This window comes from Podarcis raffonei, chromosome 2 (genome assembly GCF_027172205.1).
Source record: "Podarcis raffonei isolate rPodRaf1 chromosome 2, rPodRaf1.pri, whole genome shotgun sequence".
Lineage (NCBI taxonomy): Eukaryota > Metazoa > Chordata > Lepidosauria > Squamata > Lacertidae > Podarcis > Podarcis raffonei.
The window spans coordinates 88928685-88946595 of record NC_070603.1 but is presented as its reverse complement, the minus strand read 5'-3'; the positions used below and the strand labels follow the sequence as shown (position 1 = coordinate 88946595).

The 17911-nt window shown below is 42.7% G+C and overlaps 1 non-coding gene across 1 annotated transcript; it reads left to right on the top strand.

The window, feature by feature from the left end:
* Positions 1–16386: 16386 nt before the first annotated feature.
* Positions 16387–16457, top strand: TRNAK-UUU (transfer RNA lysine (anticodon UUU)). The gene has a single exon. It is a non-coding gene; the product is annotated as a tRNA-Lys (tRNA).
* The last annotated feature ends 1454 nt before the right edge of the window (positions 16458–17911 follow it).

The following is a 17911-nucleotide window of genomic DNA, read 5'->3' as shown; positions in this document are numbered from 1 at the left end:
ATCAGCCCCGGGAAGGGCGAGCGAAGCGTTTTAAAGCGCACTTTGGGGCCGTCGCCACCCCCACCCGTTTCGCGCACTCCTGTTCTTTCCGAGGATGACATAATTTCCTCCTCCTCCCATCACCATCCAGCCTCATTGACAAATCTCGACTGTCAATCTGGCTCCTGCCCATTTCACATAAATTTTGGAGAAAATTCGCCAGAGGCTAAGGGCGCTTCCAGACTCTCGGATTATTGACTATAGCTCCATCCTGATTCGTTTCGAAGGAGAAGGCTGTTGGCTTGCTGAGCACTCATAGAATCAGAACTGTCGAGTTGGAAGGGATCCGGCGGGTCAACTAGTCTAGCCTCCTACAGTGCAGGAATCACAGCTAAATCACATTCACTCTGATTTGTTTGCGGAGAGGCTAGACGGCTTAACTGTTCGATGAGCATCAGCTGTGATTTCTTTGCCCCATCTCCACTATCAAGTAGTAGCACAGCACAGTCATGACTTCTCCCCAAGAATCCTGGGAACTGTAGTTTCCAAAGGGTGCTGAGAGTTGTTAGGACCCCCCATTCCCCCCTCTCACAGAAGAGCTACAATTGCCAGAGCTGTTTAAGGATCAATCCCTCTTGCTAGGGAACTTTGGGAACTGTGGTTTTCTGAGAGGAACAGGAACCTGCAACTTCTGAAGTGTGGGGAAGCAGTAATTTAAAAGAGGCAGCAACCATACAAAGCACAAATACATTCCATCAAGCATCACCTGCTAGTGTGGACAGGAAATGCCATACAGATTTTAATGGAAAGTGCTCATGTGTGGACAAAAGTGCACACAGAAAAATAACTCAGAAGAAGAAATAATTTATATGCCACCCATCTGGCTGCCTTGCCCCAGCCATCTTGGGCCGTTTCCAACACACAAAACCTCAAACATTTTAAACCTCCCTGTACAGGGCTGCCTTCAGATGTCTTCTAAAGGTTATACGGTTACTCATCACCATGACATCTGATGGGAGGGTGTTCCACAGGACGGGTGCCACCACTGAGAAGGCTCTCTGCCTGGTTCCCTGTAACTTCCCTTCTTGTAGTGAGGGAACCGCCAGAAGGCCTCAGAGTTGGACTTAAGGGTCTGGGCTAAATGCTGGGAATGGAGACGCTCCTTCAGGTATTCGTGGCCAAAGTTGTTTAGGGCTTTAAAGGCCAGCTCCATCACTTGATGTGCGAGTGTACTGGGAGCATACACATCCTCTCAGTGAGAGGCCAATAGTGGGCAGGGCAGCATTATTGATCAGCTGTTCACTCATGGGGGCAAACCACTAATGTCCAGTCTCAGTTCCCCATCTTAAAATGGGATTAATCATGCCAATAGTGAAGGTAAACAGAACAGGAATCCTAAGGAACCAATGGCAATACACTTTGAGGGAATGACTGCTATTGGGAGTCACCAATTTGATTGTTGTCTTTGTCCATGGAGTTTTCTTGGCAGGGATACTGGAGTGGCTTGCCGGTTCCTGCTCCAGGTGGATCACGTTTGGCCAAAACTCTTCACTATGACCTGTCCATCTTGTGAGCCCTGCATGGCATAGCTCGCATGAGTTTGACCTAACTGCGGGAGGCAGTGGAGGACAGGAGTGCCTGGCGTGCTCTGGTCCATGGGGTCACAAAGAGTCGGACACGACTAAACAACAAACAACAATTTGATTGTGGGAAACGGCTTAAGACCACTTGCTATGCATTAGATTTCAGAAGTATGGAAGTTTCTTTGAGTGTTTTCTAATTATAATGATTTGGGATTCCCCATTCATTCCCTTCTGTTCTTTTCCTCAATTTGCATGCTTGCTTAACAAAACTTCAAGGGGGGGGGACCTTTCATTTGTCTAAGGATTGCTCATGCGAATAAGGACCTTCCTATGCAACTGGTTCTAGCACAATAAGTGCTCATTTCTTGGGTACAGTCTATGTGGTTTCCTAAAGGATATGCTTCTGTTAGCACATCCTTTTTTAAAAAATAAAATGTGATCACTAGATGGAATGTGGTTGTGGGAGGCTAACAGGAACCTACTGAATACCATTTCCAAGGCAATTAGTGATCAAGTACTTCTCCCCCACCCCTGTCCCTGCACCATTGTTGAAATGAAACTCTTTATTAAAAAATATTTTTATATATTCTTTTTTTTTTTTTTGCAGGCTGTTTTCCATTTTCCTAGCCCCAAGTGACAGATTTCCTGTTTGCCTATTCAGATTTTGGTCAGTGTCATTTGCATTGCTGTTTCTCAGCGGTGCCAGTCGCTTCCTTCAGTTAGACTCTATATAAGCATTTTTCATCCATTTGTATTTTGCTCACAGCAACCCTGCATTATGGTTTGTATAGTCTTAAGGCTGTATAAACAGCTACTTGTTGTGCATGCACGAGTCATCTGTGAGTACGAAGACATTTTAATACAAAAATATTGAAATGCTATGAAAATGCTGATGTAGCGAGAACACACCATGCACGTTCATGTCAGCAGACACATTAAAAATGGCAGGTGTCAGAAAAACTGCCAGAATGTGTGGATCAGGATCCTAAAGTGATGAAACTTTGACTTGCATTCCTTTTTTCAATGCCAATGTCTATTGGGTTTGTGAATTATATTTGTAGTTTTAAAATCTGCTTTTCACCTTGGGTGCCTTTGGCTACCAGTGGCTTCCTTTTAAAAGGTGTGGGGGTTGGAAAGGACAACTTCCCACACTTGAGTAAGAACAGCAGGAAGTGGAAGAAGGTTGTGCCTGTCAATCTAGAAAGGGAAATTTATTATAAGGACCAATGAGTCATTTGGGAGCATCTGATGCTGAGCAGAAAATCAACTAGGAAACTCCATAAGAGTAGGATACAAGCAGAAAGAGATGCTCACTTTAGATGTAATTCTAGCAGAATGGGCATGGCATGGCTGCAGCTTCCCAAGGGCTTTAGCTCATACTGTACCTCTCATAGGAAGAACTATGCACATTCAGAAAGCAGAGGTCCTAATACTGATCGTGGGGGGACTCCCAACTTTTAAACCTGCTCATAAATGATCTAGGTGTGGGCACTGAGGTATCCTAGTTTGCAGATGATACCAAATTGTTCAATGTGTTTAATAATAATAAAAATATTCATTCATTCATTCATTCATTTGTACACTGCCCATCTGGCTGGGTTTCCCCAGCCACTCTGGGCAGCTTCCAACAAAATACAAACAAAAATGCAATAATCCTTTAATACAAAGGATTGTGAAGAGTTCCTAAAGGATATCGTCAATTCAGTGTGAGCAAATGTAAAGTGACACATATTGAGGCCCAAGAAAAGTCACATACGTGATCATTTTTGTTGGGAAAATGAGTTGAATTTTTGTGACTGTCCAAGTCAAGACTTTTTTTTGGCAGGCCTTCACCTCAAAGGAAATGATCAAAGCACCATCATTTTCCCACAGAGATGATTAGACTGGTGATCCCAGGCCCATTCCTAATGACGAAACACACTTTAACAGCATCACTGGAATGCCCACGACCAGTTCCCTCCGCCCCTTCAGTAAGGTATGTAAATGGATCCTTGAGAGACGTAAAGGGGGCAAGAAGCAGTGGTTGGCGCTTGCAGATTCAAAGCAAGCCTGCTCTCCTAACTGTTCACAAGCCTATCTGTTCACAAGCCTTCAAACATGGGTGCTCTTCCTTCTATCTCAACATCCATAAACCTAAATATGTTAACTTAGAACTATGTCCGATTAATGTCAATGAGGCTTACACAGCAGTAAAAACCAGTGTGGTGCAGTGACCAGAGTGTTGGACTAGGCCTTGGGAGACACAAGCTCTAAATCTACTCCCAGCCTTGAAGTTCACACTGGGGATGTTGGGTTGGGCACAGTTTCTCAGCCATACCTACCTTACAGGGCTGTGAGGGAAGATGAACTGCAACTATAACAAAATAAGTGTGCTCTGGAACTCGGCCTAAATTTCCAGAGCAGGCTGGGATGAAACCACTTTGGAAAATGAAATATTATTTTGAAGAATGGAGGATGAAGTTAATGGACTATGCAGAATTGGATAAACTAACAGGAAGGATTAGAAACCGGCGGGACCAGAAGTTCACCAAAGACTGGAGTAAATTTACGGATTATTTGAAAAGTATTTGTGAAGACCAGACGACATTTGTAGGTTTGCAATAAGTTTTGTGAGGAGTATTATTGGAAGTATTGCAAAAATGGAGAAGGGGGGATGATATGTTAAGAGAGGTAAAGGCAATATAAAGTTAAGAAATGCATAAGAAGTAGTTAAGATGGAGGATCATCAGAGGTGCTGATGGAAGTCCAATAAGATTGTATAAGTGATAAATTGTGTGGTACGCTTTATAATTTGTATGTTAAAATAAAAAAAATTTATATATATATATATATATATATATATATATATATATATATACACACACACACACACACACACACACACACACATATAAAAAGGAAAATGAAATATTATTTTTTTCTTACCTAACTTTCAGAAATGGAGCTTTTGATAGCTTGAGAGACGGTGCTATTTCATTTGTTTCGTGAAGGCAGAATCAAGTGAGGGCGCTCACATGGTGCTAGGTATGTGTCTTCTGTAACACAAACGCTTAAAAGAGCCCATTCTCCTCACAAACAGCCCTACAGCAGGTGGTTTGGCCCAGGAGTTAGTTGGCTCTCCACTCGCTTTATTGAGGTGCTGAATATGCAGGCGGAGGGTTTGCTTTCCTTGATCGCAATTCCACCGACAACAACCGAGTTTACACAGAGCTGTTAGAGGTTCAAAGAAGTCCTGTAAATATTTTATGTGCCTGGAGATTATTTGTGTTTGGCGGATTACGCGCAAGGTGATAAGAATCGCTAATAAGGAGAAAATTCTTCGGCAAGGTGAAAACGTACCGCAGCACTGCTTCTCTCGGCAATATTTCATGTTTATTTCATTCTAAAATACGGAAAAAGCATGCTTGTCGCCAGCCCATTTACAGCACAGGGGCAAAAAAAGAAAGACCATATAAAACTATTCATTGTGCTGCTTTCATTATAATCCTGATTAAGAGCGTTTTATGGCGAGATGGGAAAACCAGGGAGATGAAGGCAAAAACATAGAGCTGGGACACAGATAATTGAACTCCATATGTTATATTTTTAAAGCTCGCAGATGGAAACCACCAAAGCCTATTTAACAATGAGGGCTTTTATTCTGTGGTCCTTTGTGGCACCTGACTGCAGGACTTCCTGTTGCCATTACCTGATAGGATATGGCACAAGGTTCTCTCTCTCTCTCTCTCTCTCTCTCTCTCTCTCTCTCTCTCTCTCTCTCACACACACACACACACACACACACACACACTCATTTCTCATACTGATAATCTTAATGCAAAAACCTTCATCAACTAGAATGTGCTTTTGACTGTAGCCCTGCTCAGGTGTTCACCTGTACATGGATGGTTTTAAGCCAGAGGTTGGGATGGGGGCATGCATGCAAGTCCTAGCCCCTATGTCTCCAGGCACACATGCTCCTCCATAGACCTCCATGTGTTTAGTGTGAAAGTCTGCATGGGGTATGTTTTACTGTGGACTCAGCTATACAGCTGCAAATAAAAATTTTAAAGTGCAATATATAAATGTGACACTAGATGGCGATGGTGAGCTATGGCAAATTCAATATATATTTTTCAAAACGGTTTTTTAAAACGCATTTTCACAGCGTTTTTTATATGTGTGTATATTCCACCTATGTCTATATATATTGTCATTCTTACATGCATAATTCAAAAAAGAGAATTGTGAGAATGTTAAGGAAGGTAGGAGAGGATATATTGTTTTGTTATTATCCCTCCTCACTCACGCTAGTGAGTAAACAGCAGAGCACATTCCCTTTGCAACTTATTGGAGGCAAGTTGATGATTTGTTAGATAATCCTTTAATTTAAGGTTACCAGATGTTTTTCAATGAATCCGGGGACACTTCAGTTGGAATGGACGGATTTGTCAGGGGACTGATTTGTAAATCTGGGGGCTGTCCCCGGGAAACGGGGACATCTGGTAATCTTACTTTATTTAAGCAATCCAGTCCGCTTGTCCATTCTGGATTGTTCCTGGTAAGTTCCCCCTTTATTTTCCTCTTAAAATAAGAATAACACAGCACAGTCTTCTTTAAAAGTAAGAATAAAGTTTTACTCACATTCAGTTCACAGCAGTAATCTGAAGGCAGGCTTTACCTTGTGGTTACAGTGGAAAGAAGTGTGAGCTACACCTCAGACTTTCTGCTTATGGACTCCATCCTATGTGAAGGTTGAACCATGTGCTGGCTAAGAACCAGGAGAGTCCAAGAGAAAGAGTAAGAGTAAGAGAGTAAGAGTCCAAGAGATATATGGTTGCATGGCCAGCCCTTTTATGTGGTCAGCTAGGGTCACACCTGGTCACACACAGGGGGAGGAAGCTCCAGAGCAGGTATAACAGGACGTCCTCCCTGTCTGGAGCCACATTCCCCTGTGTATCCATTCTAGGCAACAGGAAAATGTACTTGACTGCTCAAGCAATAATACAGTGGTACCTCAGGTTACATACACTTCAGGTTACATACGCTTCAGGTTACAGACTCCGCTAACCCAGAAATAGTGCTTCAGGTTAAGAACTTTGCTTCAGGATGAGAACAGAAATTGTGCTCCAGCAGCGCGGTGTCAGCGGGAGGCCCCATTAGCTAAAGTGGTGCTTTAGGTTAAGAACAGTTTCAGGTTAAGAACGGACCTCCGGAATGAATTAAGTACTTAACCCGAGGTACCACTGTACTCCCACAAGCACATATCTATATCTATATCTATATCTATATCTATATCATCTATATCTATATCATCTATATCTATATCTATATCTATATCTATATCTATATCTATATCTATCTATATCTATCTTCATACTTATTTTTACATCCTTAAAATCTTCCTTGCCACTCCTGCTTCTGCCAGAAGGCTAGTGCTTTGAACCACTTCTGTGTAAAAACCCTCTCAGGTTAAAAAGCATGTGGCATCATGACAAGACTTGGGGCAAAGGGAAGGAAAGCTGTTTGAGGCTGCAGTTCAGCACACACTTCCCTGGGAGTAAATGCTATTGAGCTCAATGCGGCTTGCTTCTGACTGGACATGAATAGGATTGCACGGCATTGTGACGTAAGCCCGGCGCTTTCTGAGTTAATCAAGACAAAACCTTGACTTCCCATGAAACTTGCTTTCAGTTCTTCCTCATATTGACCCTTAAAATTGGCATCAGAAGTGCCAAACTAAATGAAATGTGGGTGACCACATTCTCCACTCCTTTTTAAAAAAGGAGTTGTCAGCAAGTGTGTTTGTTACTTGTTTTAAAATGAAATAGACATGAAATATCTCACCCTATTGAACCGGTGGACTGGAGGTATGGTTCTGGGGAAGGGTCAGTTAACCCCTCCAATGCTTTCTTTTAAAAATTGAGCTTAACACTGCTGTTTGCCCCACTGTAAAAATAAACAAATACAGCCATGCTCATAAGGTTTCTCCAGCAGAATTTTGCAAGTAATTACAGCTGACAGATTCTAAATCTTAACGCAGAGAAAGGAAAACTGCAGATAGCGTAAAAAATCTGAGGCAGCCCACAGACTGTATTTACTGGGTACCCATTCATACATTCTTTAATCCAATGCAACACTATCTAACTGAGACAGTTTGCTGATGTTCAGGCACTTCATTAGGCTGGTTATGAGATTTCATTTGTCCGTGCTTTTTAATTAATTTAGGAGCCATATTCTCTTTTATTGTTATTTTCCCCCTCCAAGTATTCATGCAAAGGGAATTTGTTCCTACTCTGAGCAGAGGGGGTTTTATAGGTTGTTACATACTAATGTGGCTCTTCATATCCCCAGGTTTATTCTTTATAGCAGGCGTCCAATAAAGGAAACTTGGCTGCAGCTAGACTGGGGATAAGGGCATTCCACACAGCAAAGATGATCATGAGCAGAGCTGGCGGTGGCAGAAAAATCATAACAAGTTTCCTGCCCCCCCCCAAAAAACAACAACTGTAATATCCCTTGCATAAAATACTCCTCTAATATAATTTTATTATCTTTGTCCACGGCGCCCAGTACTTTTGTGCTATATTGGTATGTAGCTAATGATTTTCTACAGGACAAAGAAAAACGGTTGTGGTTCATAATTCTGTTCAAGGTTTCGTTTTTGTTTTGCTGGTTTTCAGTGTGTGGAATGTATATCATTGCTTTAAATGTCTACCCTCCCCCATCATTATACAGTGGTACCTCAGGTTAAGAACTTAATTCGTTCTGGAGGTCTGTTCTTAACCTGAAACCGTTCTTAACCTGAAGCACCACTTTAGCTAATGGGGCCTCCCGCTGCCGCCGCACGATTTCTGTTCTCATCCTGAAGCAAAGTTCTTAGCCCGAGGTACTATTTCTGGGTTAGCGGAGTCTGTAACCTGAAGTGTCTGTAACCCGAAGTACCACTGTATAGAATTTCAATTTGCAAGGACTGGACAGAGTCTCTTTTCCTAACAACCCTGTTTGGGAAATGGTGGTTGCTCTTTGGCAGCCTGGCAGCCATTTGCCCAGGGCCACCACATACACGTGTGAACCTAGAGAGCTTGCAGCTCTGAATCATTATCTTTACCCAGTGGTCCCTATTGATCATTTCCATAATGGAATGGGCTGAAAAGGGATAGCTGAATGGTCTGTTCGTACAAGAAGGGGCAGGGGAAATGTGAGTGCGCCAGCTAGTGCCAGGTTAAGCTTATACGAGAATAGTTGCAGTCATGGTCTGCTCAAAGAACAGACCTCAAAGAATAGACCCCAAAGAGTACTATTGTACTGTGAGCCTTAGAAGAGCAATCCTAACTGGCCCCCCAATGCCGACCTGTCAGGCTGAACAGTGTGGCAGGGTCACTGCTGCGTCTGCAGCCCTGCCACTCATGGTGACCTGGGTGGAAGGTGGATGTGAAGTGCAGGAAGCAGGAGCTGGTGTGGTGACTGGACGCCTGTTGGGCCCAGTGCCACTGGAAGAAGGTAGCCAGGCCAGCTCAGGAGTCAATGGCTCCTAGGCTGACTCAACCCCTCTCTGCTCTTGGAATGCCCTGGGGCTTTCCACTAGCAGCTTCTGGTGGGGATCCAGCCAGTGGCACTTCCACTGGGCAGGCAGAAGGGAAGCGCCACACTGGTGGAATGGGGCTGGTGTCACTCTGAAGACAATTCAAAGGCACTCAAAAGGCAAAGCTGGTGAGAGTCTAGTGGCAGCTGGCAGTGCTGGGCAGGGCAGAGGACATTTCACCCCATCCATATGCACACACCCCAGCCTGGCACAAATGAGTCTGGATTGCTCTGCCAGTTTGAACCCTGCACACCAACCCGACGTGGATATCAGCTTTCTGTCAAGATTTCTCCCAAAGTTTTCAATGATTTTAATTTTAATTTGAAGCCCCAGAAATTTAGGCCTTAAGAATCACCCAGGCATTTAATGGGTACTGATGTCTGAGTCGGTACTTGTTACATTTTAGCTTCCTTTTCGTAATATGAGACAATATAGACATACAGATATAATTTCATATATTTCTATACTACCCTTCACCAAAATGGTCACAGGCAGTTTACATCAGAATAAGGCAATGCAACATGCAATAAACTAAGGCATTAAAACACTTCTCATAAGTATAAAATCAGCAGCACCAAAACTCGGAAATGACTCACTCTGACAAAAAGCCACTACTTATTTAATACATCTATACCACCTTCCAAGAATAAAGTTCTTCCCAAGGCCAGGCTTGGATAGGACTGACCTTGTGCAAGAATTATTCATCACAAGGAAGCAGCTAGTGGCCTCTAGGAAGCAACTCAATCACTCAAGATTCCAGACTGCTCATGTGAAATAAACAATGATTACATAGTTTAAACCTGTATCTAAAGTGTCACTCTGGAATATTCTAGGTTCTAAAAGCACAGTCTTAAGCATGTCTACTCAGAGTCAGAAGTGCAGCCTCTTGAAAATAATGGGGCTTACTCCCAGGTAAATGGGATTAGGGTTATAACCTAAATTCTCACATTGATCAATATTAAAACAATGGGATCTTTTCTTAAAGTGAGTAATAGCCTTATACACTGAAAAATACACTTTTAAAAACCAGCACCTTTCTCTTTTTCAAAGCCACCGACACTGAGATTTGAGTAACATGAAAATGGAAGTAAGTCCTATTAAACGGTGTCAAATTATTTATGTTTAACTTTCTGAGGCTGCAATCCTAGGCCGTTTTTTGGAGTAAACCTCACTGAATGCAATGGGGCTCACTTATGAATAGATATGCGTAAGATTGCCCTGCTGGCAGTCCTATTGACATCAGTACGGAAGCTCTGCTACTGGGCTTTAATTCAACAAATGTTTAGAAGAGTTTTCCTTGGCTCTCTTCCATTTAACAGAACTAGCGCTCACTTTTTAAAACCACTGTCACATCAGCATAACACATTTACCATTTTAATGAACGTCTAAAGCCTTCACCAGTCTTCATCATTAATAGCTTTTCTTTGAAACATGTGCTTACTTTTGCCAATTGAGTAGTTTAAGATGATGTCTGCCTCATTACAAATAGATCTACAGTTCTTGAACAACACTCTCCCACACTGCTGATTAGACTTTTTGGACGTCTGCATCAAACACTGCTCAAAGTTAAAACATAAACCAGCCTCTAAAGAAGAACAAAAGGAAGCTATATGGCACCAGAACACATCTTGAACATTTCATTTACTGATTTCCCATTTCTTCCTGGATAAGGTTTTGAGTCCATTACTGCCCCGTCAATCTGAGTTTTGGGCGGCATGAAAAACTTGGGAGGCCACTACATAAAAAGCACAGGGCTTGAGATCAGCTGCAGCATCCTTGCTAGAAAATTCGTCACATACAGTATTTCCACATATATTTTTGCTACACCTATTGCAAATGATGGCTTATGGGCTATATTCCAAGTAGTTTAATTCAAGCTACACACACACACACACACACACACACACACACACACACACATATGCACCCAGACAAGAAATGTCAAATCAGCAGGTACTTCAGAGAGCAAACACAACTGCTGTGTGGTATGTGAAACCTGCCCCGGAATCAGTAATGGTGAAGGATGGATCAGAAATCTCTTAAACAAATAATCACATTTTCACAGAATTATAGAACTGTAGAGTTGGAACAGATACCAAGGGTCATCTAGTCCAACCCAAAGCCATTTTAGGCTTGCTTTTGCACCAATAATGGCTAGAAACATGAGTGTTGGGTTTTTTTAAATGATGAAACCTGAGATTTTCAAGAAGTACAAAATTCTGTACCCCATACAGTGGTACCTCAGGTTACAGGCACTTCAGGTTACAGACTCCGCTAACCCAGAAATAGTATCTCAGGTTAAGAACTTTGCTTCAGGATGGGAACAGAAATCACGCAGCTACAGTAGGAGGCTCCATTAGCTAAAGTGGTGCCTCAGGTTAAGAACGGTTTCAGGTTAAGAACGGACCTCCAGAATGAACTAAGTTCTTAACCCGAGGTACCACTCTACTGCTGTTAAGAGACACTTCAGCAGCCTAAAGGTGACTTAGGAACTACCTATTAGTACAGCAACAAATTGGCAAATACACTTCGTGCATGCTCCATTCACGCCTCTCTGCTGCTTCCTGAGTCTAAAAAGTAGCACCAGTAGGACCCCATATCTTGTTTTGTCCAAAGGAAAAACAGGAGTGATTAAGGGGGACAAATGATTTCTTTTTAAACCGTGAAACACTGGTCAAAAAACAGGAGGGAGCAATAATGAAAAAGGAGCCTCAGTGAAAGGAGAATCAGAAGAAATGCATAGGAGAGCAGTTCACCACCACAGTGTCATGTTGAGCTGCAGATGATGAAGTCTATTTGTGTCAGCCTTATTCTGACTTCCCTGGGTGTGATACATTTGTGTGTGAGTTACATCTGTGGAAGATGGAGGGGGGTGGGGAATCCCACTTCCACATGATGTTCAGCTGTGTCTCTGCCTTGTGTTACTGTTGTTTTGTAGTCACTGTCCTTCCCTTAACAACTGTGTAACCCACATATGCCTCCTGATTTAGGTGTTGCAAATGCTGTGATTATTTATTACAAAAGTTTAAAGATAGAGTGAGCAAAGAAAGAAGAAAGAAAGCCCTTGGCAGCTGTGTTCTCCATTTCCAGTTCACAAATCTGCTTTCTGATTGGAGAAAAACAGCCCTTAAGCCTTCTTGAAAACAGGAAACTGCTCCCCCTGCTTCCTGAAGTACAGGAACAGTTTCCTTGGCAACCTCTGGACAAAGAGAGCTCCTGTTAACCACTGGGGTGCCATAACAGATACAATGGGAAGGCGATAAATTACATGGCATTCCTATCTTGAAGGACTGAATAGCTTTTTTTGTGTACTCGCCAGTTGTTTTAGGTGGTCCTAGTTCACATTTATTTTGCTAGCAGCTATTTAGAAGTCAAAGGTGTTGAAATGTACTTTTGTTCTAGTTTATGAAACCTCCATGTCCTTTCACCCCACAGAAATAAAACATTATCTGTGTGCATGGCACATTGCAGACAGATGCATGTCCCAAGGAGCTTACATTTTCCTCCCATCATGTTTGGTGCTTCCTCTAGATGTTGCTGTTCTGCTGCTATTCTCCCTCTTACTTACTACTTCTATATCCTACCTTAATTAGTCACAATGCTGATCCCAGTGAAACGGAGATCATATGAGGAACATGATTATTCCAGAATGGGAATGATGCCAGACTCAAATGTGGAGACATGATGGTATCTCTGAAAATGTGGGGAATTCTTCTGAATGAGGCACATGGATGATCCTAGCCAATTGGGTATCATAAAGGGAGCAAAATAGCATATCCATACCGCATAGCCAACCTGTTTTGGATATGTGTTAAAAGCACTGAGAGTAAACAAAATTGTGAGGGATGGCAGTGGGTAGGCAAGGGCAAATTAGTCAACTTAGGTTTCTCTCAGCTTCTTATTTTACTAATCTTAAGTTCAGTTCTTCACATCACCACGTGAGGTGGTGGGTTTTTTTAAAGTCCTCATGAAAATGCATAAGCATTTTAATATGAATTTTCCCTAATATATGCACATTTGTATGCAATTTTGCCTAATGTATACATTTTTTGCAAAGCAGTTTTCCCTAATATACAGTACAGTCATGCATTTTGTATTTTATTTTCACCAATATAAGCACTTTTATGCACACGTTACCCTAGTATATACGTTTTAGTTCATGTTGGAGATCTGCATTGCAAAATTCAGAGAAACGCGAATTTTGAAAGATGGTTGTGTTTTAGTTCTCACATTGGTTTGGAAAATCTGGGTAGTTTTAGCTTTAAATGCAGACTGAGCTGAATTTCTTCTCCATTTGCATCAGGGGTAGAGGACATACAAGACAGGGCATGACTGTGTATTATCAATGAATAAGCAAACATCTTCCAGGCATGTCCAAAATATTGTCAGAAGCATATTTGGACATTGCTGATAATGCACCTGAAAAACAGGTATAATCTGACCAGGATCCAAAACGACAAAGCTTGCCATGCAACAGCAGCCCTGACAGCACTGATATAATCATGAGGGAAGAAATGGGTATGCAGAGCCCTTTTCTCACATCCTGTATATTCTTGGAACTGACAGTGATGAAAATATCTTAGGTTAGGTGCTCCACATCAACCTGTCAGTGTGTAGCCATATTTATTCTGTAACAAATACCTAGTGTTTAAAAAAAGATATTACATTGCAAGCAAATCTTAAAAAACAAAAACAAATCAAAATTCAATTAAGATACGCACTAAACTGACAACTTAACTCTCTTGGTTTCCTCTTGGTATAGTTACGTTTTATTTTCACTCTGAAGGGAAACTATTCTCAGAATTTGTTCCTTGTCCTGCCAGTGACCTGTCCAACACTTCACATTAACTTCCCAACAATGATCAATCTGTTGGTACTGATGATGTCGCTGGTACCAGCAGCACCCATCCCTTTCCTTCCTGTGTTCTGACCAGCCAATGGCTTTTCCAGCATCTCTCTGTACTTCCAAACCAGTCGTGATGATGTCATTTGTTCCAGCACATACCCCTTCCTTTTCTGTGTTCTGGTTAGCCAATGGACACCTCGTACTTGTTTGCGGCAACGGATGTTCCATTGGCATTCAGTAGTAGCAACACCTATGCATTTCTTTCTGGGAGTCAAGTTCCTTCTGTCCATCTCAGCCTGAAATCCCATTAACACTGAGAGCAGGTCCTATTGAACTCACATGGGCTTACGTATAAGTAAACATACCTAGGACTGGACTCTGAGATTTGCTTTGTCAGTGCACCTGTCTGTACGACATAAAACAAGAAGGCTTAAGAAATTATGGTTAAAATCTATATAACCCGTTGGGAACGACTGTTCATGCAAATGGGTAGCTATGTGGAGACATTCTCATCCAAGGGCCACCAGTGGCTGTACATAGGGAGCAAGCCTGATATCAACATTCCATTGTAACTCATGGCAGGATCCAGTGATAGCAAGGTTTGAGTTGCCTTAATTATTTCAGATGCAGACTGGCTTATCAGACGCAGGGCTATCAGAGGATGCAATCAGCCACCAAAAAAATGTGCAAGCAAGAATACATGCCACATTTTAATTATTTTAAGGTGAGAGAGAGAGAAATCCCTGTTCTTCCCTCTTCATAAGGGATTATGGAGGGAAGTGAATCCCTTTTACTTGCCCCACAAAAAGCTCCTGGACCTATTTGTCTGCAGTTTGGTAGGCTTAGCACATTCTGGAGGAGGTCCTGTGCTTGCAAATTTCATCCACTTTGGCTAAAAGGTGAGGAGGGAGGTATAGTCCTTTTTAGATTCCCCATTATGGTGAATGGGGAAAGAGAGCTTTGTTTTATACAAAACAGTTCAAACCCAAAACACAGATTGAAGTGGAGAGATTTTTAAAAAGCTGAATTTTGGGGGCCCTGCTCACTCATACCATTGACTACCCCACCACTGGGACAGCTTACTTGTGCAGCAGTTTCTCTAGGAACTAACTCTATTATCCTTTCACATTGAAACTTACTCACTATGCTTTCTTCCCATCTGTTGCTTCCCCTATACAGTGGCACTCTTCAATGCCCACCTAATAACATCTCACAGCAATGTTGGCCAAAACATGTCATGCAAAGAAGCCACATTGTTAAAGAAAACTTTAAACACTCTTTATGGGTCCCTTTGGTCTTAAGGGTTGATTTTGTTTAACTTGGATTTTAAATGTGCAACTTTAAATTCAGTTTTGGGCAGTAATGGGTTTCCTGCCACTGCATCCTGCCCTATTTGTTTGTTATCAGCTACACCTTAAAAATCACTGGTTTGTATTGGGTTAATAATGGGTTGAGTCACATCACTGCCCAGTGCATGACTGTTAAGTGGGGAAGCTACTGAGGAAGGGTGTGAAACATTATAAGAATGTCGATTCCCTGCTTACTGCACTTGATAACACCAAGGTTTTGCCACCCCCCTCCTCACCAGATTGCTCTTGGCACTGATAATTAATTAAATCATGCAAATGTTGACCAAGACATGCAGGATAAATGGATAAAATTTTATGGGACCAATGCCAGCCCTCCCTTATAAACCTCTTGAGCATCAGCAAATTGTTGAGAACGCACCATCTCAACTTCCAGCCATTCATAGTTCCTCAACTACTCCTGAGACATACCATTCAAATGCTAGCCCTTATAGGGCCAGAACTGAAGTCCCTTGATTCAGAGAAAGATGCCTGTTGATTGGCTGGGAGCAACTCTCAACAAACATATGGCATCAGGTGTGGGGTAGGTGGATTATGTTTGGGGGAAATGGCACCACAGGCCGAATTAGGGCCACGAGCCAGATAGTCCCCAGCACCGCCTTAGATTGTGTCATCTGGACATGTGCGCATGCAGATAACCTTCTCTCTGTTCCTTTATTTTAAAATTTATTGGCACTATCATCTAAAGCCAGATGTACGCTGGACACTGGGTGTAAGGGGAGGGGGCAATTTAATCAAGCAATATTGATAAAGGCCATTTAATTTCTGTGAGTGTTTCCATTTACCAGAAGACAAGATGAGCACCCTAACCCCTAATTATTGATGTCCTGAAGTGTTGAAGACTTAGCTCTCTTTTCATATGCCAATTAATAAATTGTACCTAATAAATTGTGGGCTCCCGTACTTAGCGAGGGCAACATACATCTCCCGGTGCTGCAGCACAATCCTTTCAGCCCTCATCAGTTTATGGGGGAAAGATTGCAAGATGACTGTCACCAGATGACTGCCATATGTACAGCACAGGGATCCCAGGAGCATGGCAGGGATGCTGGTAGCTCCGTCGGTAGAGCATGAGACTTTTAATCTCAAGGTCATGGGTTCGAGCCCCATGTTAGGCAAAAGATTCCTGCATTGCAGGGGGTTGGAATAGATGACCCTTGTGGCCCCTTCCAACTCCACAACTGTATGATTCTACAGTGCATGATCCCTTCCTTTGCCTCAGTGAAGAGTGAACAGCTTCCACCATCCATTGTAGGGAAGGGTGAGGAGGTCCTCATCCAAACTACAGCCAATCAGGAAGTTGCAATGGCCCCCTGCATTCACATTGCCTTATGAATAGCTTCCTTTTGAATTGCTAGTCTCTGCTGGTGCAGCAGCAGTGCCTGTTTGTCCACCCAGAACATTTGGTTGGGGTCATATAGGAGAGGGTAGTCACTGGATCCATGGTCCCTCAAACCATCTGGGCCATGGCCCAGTGTCCCTTGGGGTGGGGTGGGGGGCTCTTGGCACCGACCTGTTCCAGCCCCAGGCATCATATGAGGCAGAATAAAGGGGGGTGTGGCTCACTAAGAACAGCTTTCCGGACCAACCTCTGAGGCTTGGCAGACCTCATTAGGCCCATGGGGCAGACGTTGAAGAACAGTGTGCTATCGGCTGGCTGGAAAAAAAGTGTGTGGTTTGTTTTTGTTTTGTTTTTAAATGTTAACATCAATCTAGAAAGCACTTTTCATATTTGGGGAAATGCAAAACATCTGTTTGTTTTAATACTGCAGCCTTTCTAAAGGCTGCAAATTTTGCAAAATATTCGGCAAATAAGGACAAATGGATGATTATCAATCTTCATTCATTGCTTTCAGTCCCAGTAGAGAAAAAGCATTGGGCAGAAGCCAGAATAGGAAGAGGAGGCTTTAATGCTATCTCTCTAAATAGCTCTAGCTAGCCGATACAGTGGTTTCTTTTTATCTGTTTTACCACTTAGCTAATCTCTTTTTTGCCAAAGCCATTAAGATGCTGGGCATGGCAGCCCTGGCTGGGAGATTTAAGTCGTCCTATCCCTGCTTTTCATGTTCAGAAAGAGTTTATTCTCTCCTGCAGAGCGAAGCACTCTCCAAAGTCTTGAGGAAAGCGGTAATTTCAGAATAATGGACCCTTAAGGCAGCAAATTGGCAGTGGGAACAGGAACACAGAGCTGGTTTTGCTATCCTACGTAAACGTCACCAAGGGTCAGTAGTAAGGAGAGTTTGTGACTGCTTTGACATGGGAGGTGGGATTCAGCTAAAGTGTCCTGCCAGTGGAAGGCTTTCCGCTTGTACAATGGGGCTTTCCTCGTTCTCTTTTCCCTGCATGTATGCTGCACCCCCCCAAAAAATATGGCTAGGGGGGTATCAAGAGAACCCCAGAACAGCGTATGCAGGGAGGAGGGGATACTGTTCCATCTGGCAAGCTGAAACGCTTCCACTGATGGAAGATTCAGAAGAGCACACTGTTGAATTACTCCCACACTCTTTAGGAAACATTTACAGTGCATTTGCATTCTTTCATCCCAATTTGTATTCTTTCCTCCCTGGGCAGC